Genomic DNA, 13477 nt, shown 5'->3' on the forward strand with positions numbered 1-13477 from the left:
CTTACAGTGATTGGCTCGGTCCTGGCGAGGATGGCAGCGACGAGGCCGGTGTAGCAGTCGTCCTTCAGACCGGCGAGGATGTAGGAGACCATGTCTTCGTCTTCGAGGGTCTTCCCGGCGGAGATCATCTCGTTCTCCAGCGATTTCATCATGGTGACGTACTCACCCATGGACTTGTTGCCCTTTTCTGCAGATGCAAGGGCGATGCGGGTGTTGGTGGTGTGTGCACGCGACCTTGCCCCGTACATGCCCTGGATGATTTCCCAGAGCTCGGTCGCCGTCTTTACTCCAGCGGCGTAGGGAAGTACTTCGCGTGAGAGAGAATTCACGAGAAAGCTGAGGACCTTCTGGTCCTGCGCCTCCCAGTCCTCGTAGGCCGGGTTGGTCTCGGTGATGACTTCCTCACCTTTCTTGACGCTGATCTCCTCATCGGGCGCCTCGGTGGAGCCATCAAGGTAACCCATGAGGCGGGCACCCTTCACGGCCGGCAGCACCTTGGTCTGCCAGAGGATGAAATTGCTTTTGCCGAGCCTCTCGGTCACGGCCGTCCCGAAGGTGGAACGATCGGAAGGGTTTTGGTTGGAGGATGGTGTGGCCATGGTTTCGTGGGGTTGGAGACCGTCGAGTAGATCGATCTCAGAAGGGTTTTTGCGCTAGATGTGTTTAGGAGGTACCGTGCTCTGATACCATGTGATATTTTGGGTAAAGGTGTGTTACCTCTCCGAGGCACACCGTGCGTGTTTATATAGGAGGTTTAACCAACAACCTCAAAAGGATTTACATCAAGTTTGTTACAAAGGAGGACTCTAGAAGAATCTAGTCTAACCACTCATAGCCTTATCAATATGGCCGGTGGAAACAAGATAAACACGCATACACAAATATCTAAACTGTATACTACACGTTTACAAGTCTAGCTCGTTTAACAGGGACGAGGTCACAACGCACTTGCAGACTGTGTCCTAGATGCACATACAGTAATAGTACTTTCCAGAGTGCAAACGATGCATGAGGATGTCCAGAATCAGGCACACGTTCAGGAGATGTCCAACGTCCATAACCGTGATCAACATATGTTGGCTATGCTTCTGCAGCCTCGGCTCGGGCACCGTTGTCATACAGTGCTACCGGTGGAAGGTCAATGGAAGCCTCCATATTTTTTTGATTTTGATGGAAACACGTTGTACTTTCAGCAGAAGCAAATTCTCCAATATATAGATGTAAACATGTTGTTGTACATTCGAGAGGAAGCATTTTATTGTTAAATAGGAAAATAATTTCATTTGTACTCGAAGCAAAATGTATAGTTGGGGAGACAATTTCTCGATGGTTACAAACAAAATACACCAGTTCTTTGAAACAAACAATGTCATCTGGAAGCAAATATCAGTAGCATCGGAAACCATATTTAGGAAGGAAAAAACTTCGATATTTGATGAAAAAAATAACATAATGAGAAAATTATCTTATAGGTGGAATCACATTTTTTCGTATTTGTCATGCTCCACTTCTCCATTGTTCATGCTTCAAGTATCGCCACATTGTGCTCCCAATGTCTTCCAGGGTCCTACTACCCAATAATAAGTGATAAGCGCAACATGTTTCTATTACCAATATACATGCTTCGTTCCATATATATACTCGTTTAACCAAATTTGTACAGAAAAATGTTATTTCACATGGAAGCACCTTCAATTGCATTGGAAGTATATTTCTATATTATTGGAAATAAGATTTTCTTCCTAATGAAGCATTCCGTATAGACTTTGTCCAGTTAAAGCCACGCAAAAACTCAGGACACTAGTGGAAAACAGGGCTTTTGATCCGGGTGGTATGACCCTTTTGTCGCGGGCGGCCAGGCGCGACAAGAGAGGCGCGACAAAATGGTCCACCTTTTGTCGCGGGTCGCTTACGACCCGCGACATAAGGTCCACCATGTGGCAGCCGCGGGGCGCGCAGGGCACAGGCCCTTTTGTCGCGGGCGGTATTACCACCCGCGACAAAAGGCCCTCTACGTGGCGCGCGCACAACGCTGCTGCTTTAGGGTTTGAGGGGTGCACCCCCCCCCCCCACCGACCGCCTGTTATTTCATTTTTTTATTCGAAAATAAAAGTTGCATATATTTGTACGCTACTAGAAGTTGTACACGTTCATTCATTATATATATATATAGATCGATCAAACAAATATTGGAAGCAAAAGTAGATTTCCCTTACACATATTCGTAGATTCCCTACATATATACATGGAGCTCACGATCGACAAGCGGTACTAACGACCGTCTATTTGGAGGTAGAGCATCTATTTGGACTAAACAAGCCTTTGTTGTTTATTACTTCTCTAATCAAAAGTCCCGCCAGTTCCTCCGCGATTCCTAGTGCGTGTTCCTTTGGTTGGAGTCTGTCCCGCATGAAGTCGACCTATATACGAAAATGAGATGGGTATGACTATATCAGTCTTGATAACGAAATATTGATGATAATAAATAAAGTTGTGAATGTTATTGCTTACGTCGAATTTATTTTTGTTCTGCTTCTCAGTGGTTAACATGCGAATGGACTCGCATACGTAGTATCCACATAGATTCGTCCCTTGTGGCTGCTGGGGGCACGGTACAGGAGTAAATGTTAGCTTCTTTGCAAAGGTAATCTCCTTATGATGATTCTTCAAAGCTTGTCAAGCCCCTGCTGGGCAAAAGAATGATTGAATGAGTGGATAATTAATTGATATCTCACGAAAGATAAAGCGCGGCGATGAAGGAAATTACACTTGGAGCAACTTCGCAAGTCCCGGAACCCGTCCACGCCTCTACTCGTAGGTCTCTTACTTCAACTATTCCCTTATCAGGTTGAATGTCTAGTAGAATCCAAGTGGAAGCTGCACATGTTATGCATATACGTCGGGAATTACACTTAACATCGAGTAAGAAAAATTGAATGTGCATAAAAGATCATTAAGACTCTCACTCGTAGTTGTAAGGAAACAATATTGAATCACAGAAATATTGCTCCCCCAAAAACCTTAGTAGGTTTCCCCCCGTTTCTTCGCGTTTATGCTTCACCGTTTCAACAAGTATTTTATCTGGGTTAATAAACCCAACATTGATAATATTATTACTTTTGCATTCACTGATCTTCAGTCTGCATAAGAGAACACATAAGATATAATGAGTATATATATGCAATGAAAACGAACATGAACTGAATGAAAAATGAACTTATATGTAGTTAACAACTTACAAGCAATAGCAACTCATGAGAGATTTGTCGAGGGCATCTAGATTGAATAACCGCCGAGTTCATTCATCTCAATATGGATCTCCTCCTTTCGGTAGTAATATTCCCATGGTATACTCGCCACGATGTACATTATGTTCTCCTTGCATGCATCAAGGTACCACTGATGCAAATTCCGCATATGTGTTAGCAGTTTATGCAGCTGCTCTCTGCTGACCAAGTCGGCCCCGTAGACAAATTTAGGAGCTATATCAGCAGTGGGTAGTGCAGCATCTGCTGCAGACAGCAATTCCTCCACGGTAACTGAACAGGAAGACGCTAGCCTTGCAGCTTCTTCCATATCGAAACCACCATGTTCCTGGTACACCTTGGGAACATTAAACACTTTGAGTGCTGGGATCGATTGTTTGGGCTGAGCACCGAGGAGGGGAACTTCCTTTCTCTTTTTGCCTTTTGTCGTTTGCTTGGCCTTGAGGGGTGCACTTGTTGAACTTGACTTTTTCTCGGCTGCACTTCTAGCTGATGATTTGCTCGTGCCAGCAATGGCCTTCTCCTTAGCCTTTTCATCCTTCTTTTGGTCAATTACCTTCGCAAGAGTGCGTGTATAGTCATCCTTCTTCTCATGTAACTCATACTGCGATGGTGTGTTCAGAAAACTAGTAGCATATTCTATTTGCTTCTCTGTGTATGGCTCTGGCGCTGGAGGTTTTGTCTTATGAAAAAAATCATAATTGTATTTCTTAACAATAGCATCATTTTCCTCCTCAGTACGATCGTAAGGACGGGGGGAGGAACCTTTGGTACTTTTGGGAGGGGCGACATCTTGCGGACAGGACTCTTGAAACGCTTCCGGCTGGGTGCATTCCGAGTCTTAGTGGGCGGAGGCGGCGGCGCTGGAGATGGAGATGGACTACCGATGTCGTGGTCGACGTCGTACCCACGGGGTGATGGTGGCGACATGTGATCGGTAGGAGGAGGTGATGGTGGCCTCGCGATCACCCGGAGGAGGTGATGGTGACCCGTCGGGACGACCGGTACTAGGTGCTACCCAGCCCGGCAGCCTGATGTTCTTCTTTTCCCGCGAGAATGATTTCTCCCAAGCACCTCTCCGAGTGTAAGCCCCCCATCACCTCCGGGGATTTCGAGCTCCAATGTCTCCCACGACGGGACAACCGAATCCACCCCGACACGAGCATAGCCAGCTGGAATCGGATTGCCATGCCATGTTGCCGGCTCACCTTCAGGTCCAAATGCCGGTAAGACATAGCCGACCGCCACCTTACCAGACACCTTCCTGAACACCTCATGGAGATCACAAGGTGTTTGCTCCTTGATTCCATCCAAGGGGTCGCCAGGACCGGCATCTATCATCATCCGTGTAGGAGGGGCCTCCGAGTCGGCCACGCTGCTGTCTCGTCGCCGAGATATGTCAGCGGTATTATCTGGCGGGCGCTGTCCTTTTAGTTCATTTATCTCCCGCTGCTGCTGCTGAAGCTCCCGCTGCTGCTGGTCAAGTCGGCATTGGAACTCGGCCATCCGGTCGTTCTGCACCTCCAGCTGGCGTTGCTTAGCTCTCGCTCGGCTTCTATAAGTCTCCGCGTCGGTCGGAAACCCAAGCAACCACGGAACACTAGGGCCGAAGCCTCTTGTTCGTCCTCCCTTCTCAGGATTACCGAGGACAAGCGTCAGCAAGTCTTTCTCTCTATCGGGAGCAAACTTTAGTTTTCCCGCCTTTATATCTCGTCGTCACTTCAATCCATTTTTTCCCGGGTACCCTAACCCTGCTTGTCACTTTCAACAATGTTCCCTGTCTTCATGTCATACTCACAACCATGCGCGAGGAACCAATTTCGAGCCCTAGTGTCCCATCCTTCTCGTGTGGGTTCTGGAGTGATCCCATTCAGCTCCATCTCAGCCTCTTGTGCATCCCACTTAGGCATGGCTACTCCGTAGCCCCCTCGCCCCGTATGATGGTGATATTTCTTTTCGCTTGCATTCTTCTTGTTTTTCTTGGACAGGTTCACAGCCTCCTCTCGATTCTTTGTACTCCACAAATTCTTCCCAATGATGCTCCTCGCTTCGCTAGATAGTTCTCGAATAATGGAGGCTTCTTGTCTTTCTTATAATTTTTCCATTACCGGTTCTTATACGCCCGGAAAAGTTCCCCCATCTTCTTAAGAGCCCATTTCTTCACTAGCGCCCTCTCGCTTAGCATTCTCGGACTCCGATCCCAAATCCGGCAAAGTGAAATGTGCCATGAGGTCGCTGAAAAGTGTGTCTTTGTACCTATCGGCAACCTGATTTTCGGACACATTCTTGGTCTTGTTCCATTCTCTGATAGTGATCGGGAGACGATCTCTAACCACAACTCCGCACTGATTTTTAAATGTCACTCTGACATTCGCGGGTAACACCGGTTGGCCTTCCGGTGATATAGCTTCAATTGTGAAGTGGTCTTTTTTGCCCAACTTCTTTGCCGGGCCTCGTTTCTCTATCTTATCTTCGGAGGCCTAAGAGAATACATATAGAATTGCATTAATGCCTCTATACTAATGCCTCTATACATATGTACATATAGAATTCCATTAATACCTCGTCATGACCGGAGCCGTCGGCTTCTCCGTCACCGGAGCCGTCGGCTTCTCCATCACCGGAGCCGTCGGCTTCTCCATGACCGGAGCCGCGGGCTTCTGCATCACCGGAGCCGCGGGCTTCTCCATCACCGGAGTCGCGGTCTTCTCGGTCGGCTTCTGTACCATCGCGGATTATGTCCGCGAACATGTCTTCCTGTTCCAAGTCCCGTTCGAATGGATCCATTGTTTCAGCAAAAGAATTAAATCGATAAGTACATGTTCTAACCCTAACCCTAATCAAACACAAACCAAACCCTAACCCTAATCAAACACAAACCAAACCCTAACCCTAATCAAACACAAACCAAACCCTAACCCTAATCGGCGACACGTGTTTGCGAGAGGGAGAGGGTGTCGGCGACGCGTGTTTGCGAGAGGGAGAGGGTGTCGGCGACGCTTGTTTGCGAGAGGGAGAGGGTGTCGGCGACGCGTGTTTGCGAGAGGCTCGGATGTTCGCGAGAGGTAGAGGAGAGGGAGAGAGAGGGGAGTTGCGGCGTCGAGTGATCGCGAGAGGGAGAGGGAGCACAGGACGAGGGCGATAGCGCGAGAGGGAGAGGAGAGGGCCGGTGTCGGTGTCGGGGGTGTTTGCGAGAGGTAGAGGAGAGGGAGAGAGAGGGGAGTTGCAGCGTCGAGTGATCGCGAGAGGGAGAGGGAGCACGGGACGAGGGCGATTGCGCGAGAGGGAGAGAAGAGGGCCGGTGTCGGCGTCGGGGGTGTTCGCGAGAGGGAGTCGAGGGCGATTAATTTTAAACTAACTATAACTAAATACACTAAATAACTAACTAAATACATATACTAAAAAACTAAACTAAATACATATACTAACTAACTAACTATTAAACTAACTACTAATTACATAAAACAAATGAAATAAAAACTAAAAAATTAAAACTATAACTATACTAACTAAACCTAAAACTATACTAACTAAACCTAAAAACTATACTAACTAAAACTATACTAACTAAAACTATACTAACTATACTAACTATACTAATTAAACTATACTAACCATACTAATTACTAACATAAACTAATTAACTATACAAAAAAACTAGACAAAAAAAATATATAAAAAAACAAAAAAAAAACTGAGCTCCAGCTTGGCAGAGGCAGCGGGGGTGCCGGCGCGCTACCTTGCAGCGGTGCCGAGGCGCGGCGGCGCGTCTAGGCGGCGGCGGCCGAGGCGGCGGCCCGGCCGAGGCAGTTGGCGGCGGTGCTGCAGTCGAGGCGGCAGAGGAGGCGCGCGGCGATGGAGCGTCGGCGGAGGAGCGCGCAGGCGTCGGCGGCGATGGAGCGTCGGCGGAGGAGCGCGCGAACGGCGGCTGAGGGCGTCGGCGTCGGCGGCGGCGCAATCCGGCAGCCTGGCGGCGCGCAATTAGGGTTTGGCCTCCTGGTCGTCGCGGGTTCTGGCTTGGCCCGCGAAGCGCGGAGGTTTTATACTGGGGGGGTCTTTTGTCGCGGGTGGTGGCTCAACCCGCGACAAAAGGGGGGGGGGTCTTTTGTCGCGGGTTGAGCCACCGCCCGCGACAAAAGGCCCTTTTGGCCGATCCGTGGCACTCCGCATCCAACGGCTCCGGCCGTTTGAATCCAACGGCCTGGAGCCGTTGGACACGGATCAGCTCTGTTTTTTTTTCTTTTTTCTTTTTTTCTTTTTTGTTTTTTCTTATTTCAATAACTTTTAAATGGTAAATCAAATAGAAAAGTGTTATATATGAAAATTTGTCAGAAAAATACAATGAACATGAATATGACATCCATATAACTAGTTGCATCTCACAATGAACATAGTCGTGTATGTTTCACCCCTAATGATATGCGAGTGACACCGAGTAAGGTTTCACCTCGCCACGTGTCGCCGCCTCTTCCACGCGCCTCGCCCCGTCGCTGCCGGCGTGCGACGTGTGTAGCCGTGGCTTACACGTGCCTCGCCACGTGTCGCCGCCGCTTCCACGTGCCTCGCCCCGTCGCTGCCCGCGTGCGACGTGTGTAGCCGTAGCTTACACGTGCCTCGCCACGTGTCGCCGCCGCTTCCACGTGCCTCGCCCCGTCGCTGCCCGCGTGCGCTATATAGAGCGACGAGTGCGGGCGCAACCACACGTCTCCACCGCCTCTGCTCATTCATCTCCGGGATGCCTCCACGTCGTCGAGGGGCGTCCGGTTTCCGTGGCGTTCGAGTGCGTCCGAGCGGTAGGTTCTACGCCGAGATACGCGCTGGTGGTTTCCGCCTCACCCTCGGCACGTACAACACGCCGGAGCTGGCGGCGCGCGCTTACGACGCGGCGGCGTGGCGTTTTCGGCGGCCACGGCGCGACATGAACTTCCCGGATGTTGAATCGCCAGAGGAGGCAGAGTTCCTCGCGCCACCGCCGTGCCTCATCGACGACGAGGACCGTCGACGGAACCGCCAGGTGCAGCGCAGGATCGTCATCGCCGAGCACGACGAGCAGTTGATGCGCCAGTGGAGGGCGCAGTTCCCCAACGACGTCGATAACACCGACGCGTTCTTCGCTATCCTTAGGGCACAACGCAGGTCCAACAGGCGCCACCGTCGGGCCGTCGCCACCTTCGAGCTCGAGAACCCGAATACAACTTGGACCGAAAACGACCCTCGGTGGGATGACATTTGGACGGAGACAACCTCCGACGACGACTGAGACTAGACTAGTAATTTATCTATTTTATTGTAATTTCAATAAAGTCGTTGTCGGTTCTATTAGTTTAAATTTAGTTTATAAAGTCGTTGACGGTTGTTTCTGTTCAATAAAGTGGTTGACACGAAATTTATTACGACTGAACTGGGGGAGGCTTATCTAGGAGGGCCTTTTGTCACGGTTGGTGGCTGCAACCGCGACTAAAGCTGTCGGCAGGATAAGGATGTGTCGGTAACCTTTTGTCACGGTTGGTGGCTGCAACCGCGACTAAAGCTGTCGGCAGGATAAGGATGTGTCGGTAACCTTTTGTCACGGTTGGTGGCTGCAACCGCGACTAAAGCTGTCGGCAGGATAAGGACGCGTGGGTGGACTCACTGCTCGATGAGATAAAGCATGTAGCGCACGACACCCTGTCGAAGGAATAAGACAAAGTAGAAGCGGTGCCGTGCCTATAAAAGGAGCATCGATACGCCTTGCCAAGAAAATCAACAAGCCAAGCACAGTTTCATTCCCATGGATGAAGGAAAGGGTTGGGAAATCTCCCGTGGCGCAGCTTCTCGACGATGTCGTTGGTGCACACGCCCTACGACATCTTCGGAAGCTGCTCCTCGGAAAAATTTCCATGCAAGCCCATGAAAGACTCCTTCTCCTCTAACAGTGTTGGGGAAAGGGTTCTCATTATTACATAAATGTAGAGATTGTCTTGGGAACTATATATGAAGAATACATTATTACATCGCCATCTAGTGTTGTGATCTTCTACGCCGTAGCCATGGAGAATCTTCATCATTTAGCAAGATGCTTGGGTCAATTTTCACCGTGAAGGGCGGAATTTCTTTAAACTTATTATAATCTTCTGACATGTCTGTCTTGTCATCCACTCCCACGATGTTTCTTTTTCCCGAAAGAACTATGTGGCGCTTTGGCTCCTCGGTTGATGTATTCTTTTGTTGATTTCTTTTTCTTGATTTGCTAGACATGTCCTTCACGTAGAACTTGAGCCACCTCGCTGGCTAGGACAAAAGGCTTGTCCAGGTACGCAAGATTGTTGGGATCCACTGTTATCATCCGTACTTATCGTCAATATGTATAGCGCTGAGCTTCACCCATTTGCACCGAAACAAAGGGACCTTAAAAGTGGGACCATAGTCAAGTTCCAATATCTCCTCTATGTATCCATAATATGTGGTGGTCTGCCCATTCTCGTCTTTTGCATCGAAGCGGACACCGCTGTTTTGGTTGGTGCTCTTTTTATCTTGGTCGATCGTGTAAAATGTATTCCCATTTATCTCGTACCCTTGGAATGTACATATGTTTGAAGATGGTAACCTGGCCAACAAGTACAGCTGCTCCACAACATATGGGTCATTAATGAGATGTCTTTGCAACCAACTGCCGAAGGTATTCATGTGTTGACGTGTAATCAAGGACTCGGGCTGGCCCAGGTTTATTTCTCGTAAAACATTCTTATGTTTCTCGATGTACGGAGCCACCAAGCTGGAATTGTATAGAACTGTGTAGTGTGCTTGATTGAAAGAAATCTTGTCCCTGCACACCGTTGCTTTCCTTCCTAGTGTGCCTTTTCCAGTCAGCCTCCCCTCATACCGAGATTCAGGAACACCAATCGGCTTAAGGCCAGGAAGAAAGTCAACACAAAACTCAATGACCTCCTCAGTTCCGTAGCCCTTTGAGATACTTCCTTCCGGCCTAGCTCGGTTATGAACATATTTCTTTAAGAATCCCATGAACCTCTCGAAGGGGAACATATTGTGTAGAAATACAGGACCGAGAATTCTAATCTCTTCAACTAGGTGAACGAGGAGGTGCGTCATAATATTGAAGAAGGATGGTGGGAACAACAACTCGAAGCTGACAAGACATTCGACCACATCTTCCTGTAATCCTGACAAAGTTTCTGGATCCATTACCTTCCGAGAAATTGCGTTGAGGAATGCACATATCTTCACAATGGCTAGTCGAACATTTTCTCGGTAGAAGTCCCCTCAATGCAACCGGAAGCAATTGTGTCATAAGCACGTGACGAGTCATGGGACTTCGAGTTCTGGAATTTTCTCTTCTTCATATTTACTATCCCCTTTATATTCGACGAGAAACCAGACGGAACCTTGATACTGAATAGGGCTTCAAAAAGATCTCCTTCTCTTGTTTGGTAAGAGCGTAGGCTGGCGGGCCCTACAAACTGCCCTGGATGATTGCCGTTTCGTCCTTTATGAAGTTCCTGGTCCTCCCGTGCTTCGGTGTATCTTTTGTCTTTCCATACACGCCCTGAAAACCTAGAATATTCACACAAAGATTCTTGGTCAGGTGCATCACGTCGATTGCAGAGCGGACTTCCAGGACTTTCCAATATTCTAGCTCCCAAAAAATAGATTTTTTCTTCCACATGGGCGCGTGTCCGTCATCGTCGTTCGGAACAGGTCGACTGCCTGGACCCTTTCCAAAGATAACATTTAAATCTTTGACCATGTCAAATATATCAGCACCACTACGGGGGACAGGCTTCGGACGGCGGTCTGCCTCGCCATCGAAATGCTTGCCTTTTTTCCTTGAGGGATGCTTGCGCGGAAGGAAACGACGATTGAACGGGTACACAACTTTTCTGCTTTTTCCCAAATATTTACTTTCAGTCTCATCTAAACAAGTGTGTGCATGCATTGTATCCTTTGTTCGTCTGTCCTGAAATGTTACTGAGAGCAGTCCAATCATTGATGGTTACGAATAGCAACGCTCGTAGGTCAAATTCTTGCTCCGTGTGCTCATCCCACACACGTACACCTGGTTTGGCCCACAACTCCAAAAGTTCATCGACTAATGGTCTTAGGTACACATCAATGTCGTTGCCCGGTTGCTTTGGGCCTTGGATAAGCACTGGCATCATAATGAACTTCCGCTTCATGCACTACCAAGGAGGAAGGTTGTAGATACATAGAGTCACGGGCCAGGTGCTATGCCTGCAGCTCTGCTCCCCAAAAGGATTCATGCCATCTGTACTTAGACCAAAGTATAAGTTCGTTGCCTCACCTGCAAAATCCGGGAACTCTCTCCCGATGTTTCTCCACTGCCGACCATCAGCGGGGTGCCTCAACATCGCGTCTTTCTTACGTTCTTCCATGTGCCATCGCAACAACTTGGCATGCTCTTTGTTTCTGAACAAACGTTTCAACCGTGGTATTATTGGAGCATACCACATCACCTTTGCGAGAACCCTCTTCCTGGGTGGCTCGCCCTCAACATCACCAGGGTCATCTTTTCTGATCTTATACCGCAATGCACCACATATCGGACATTTATTCAAATTCTCGTACTTCTCACCGCGGTAGAGGATACAGTCATTAATGCATGCATGTATCTTCTGCACATCTAATCCTAGAGGGCAGACAAGCTTCTTTGCTTCATATGTACTGACAGACAATTCATTATTTCTTGGAAACAGACTTCTTTAATATTATCATCAATTTCTCAAATCCCGAGTCAGTCACACCGACCTCTGCCTTCCATTTCAGCAATTCCAATATGCTACCCAGCTTTCTATGCCCATCTTCACAACCTGGGTACAACAATTTGTGGTGGTCCTCTAACATCTTGTCGAACCGCAACCTCTCCTTATCCGTGCCACAGTCTCTTCTTGCATCAGAAATGGCCCGACGAAGATCATCATCAACAGGATCATCTGATGCCTGTTCTTCACCTCCTTCTTCTTCATTGCCGTCCATTGCGGTATCATCGCATTCAGAGAACATAGATCGGTACTGCTCATCATTATGTTCTTCTTCATCACCGTCTTCCATTATAACCCCTTCTTCTCCGTGCTTGGTCCAAACATTATAGCTGGACATGAATCCAAACCGAAGCAGGTGGCTCTTAATGTCTCTTGAGCAAGAGTAATCCTTCTCGTTCTTACATTTTAGACATGGACAGCACATAAAACCTTGCTTCGACTTGTTGGCCTCGGCCACAAGCAGGAAAGAATTCACGCCCTCTCCGAAAGCGGGAGCACATCGGTTACCGTACATCCATGGATGACTCATCTGCATCATAAGTACAATTATATATGTATCAGATGCAATCACCTTGCTAAAATTAGTATTGTACGGACTATACATATATATATAGTCGAGAAAATAGTTGCTAACCTTTTAGGATCAAAAAGAGGAGAAATCTTATCAAATAAAACCAAGTGGCATCCCTCTCACAAGCATTCCATCAAACACCTCTTGTGCACATGTAGGAAAAATGAGCTAGCATACACCTCCACCTTCACCACCAAGGAAAAAATGAGGTGGGGGGTGGCTGGCTGCTTGTCTATATATATAGGCATGGCCATTTTGTCGCGGGCCGTATTACAACCCGTGACAAAAGGGGTGCCGACCCCTTTTGTCGCGGGTCGTAATACGGCCCGCGACAAAAGCCTCCACCGGATTCGGAGCGACGTGGCCACCCCATTTGTCGCGGGTGCAGGCGCGCCCGCGACAAATGGCTCCCATGGAAGCCCTATTTTCCACTAGTGGGAATTTGTTTCCTAAAACCAAGCACGCAGATCCAAACAAGAGTAATTAATGGAAATTCACGCAATTAGTTTCCTAAAACCAAGCACAGAGATCAGGTGTTATTAATCATAGTAATTAGGAAATAAATGGCCATGCGCCAGTTTTGGTAGGACATCCTACGCTTCACGTCAAACCAATCCAACGACACTAGAGTAGTCCGATGGGATGCAAATTACCGGTATCCGATTCCTAGCACTGCCCATAAAAAATTGAGCCACGGTGGATTGTATATAAAGGAGACAAGACTTGGAGACTACGAAAACTTGGACTACAATTCTAAACTCTAACAGTCTCGACGCCGGTGCACTGCGGGTTCTGTCCAGAAAAGTGGAGGGTTGTTTTGCAAAGTCCCACTCGCCACACTTATTTCCGGACGGAGCCATCCC

Source organism: Lolium rigidum, chromosome 7, assembly GCF_022539505.1.
Source record: "Lolium rigidum isolate FL_2022 chromosome 7, APGP_CSIRO_Lrig_0.1, whole genome shotgun sequence".
Taxonomy (NCBI): domain Eukaryota; kingdom Viridiplantae; phylum Streptophyta; class Magnoliopsida; order Poales; family Poaceae; genus Lolium; species Lolium rigidum.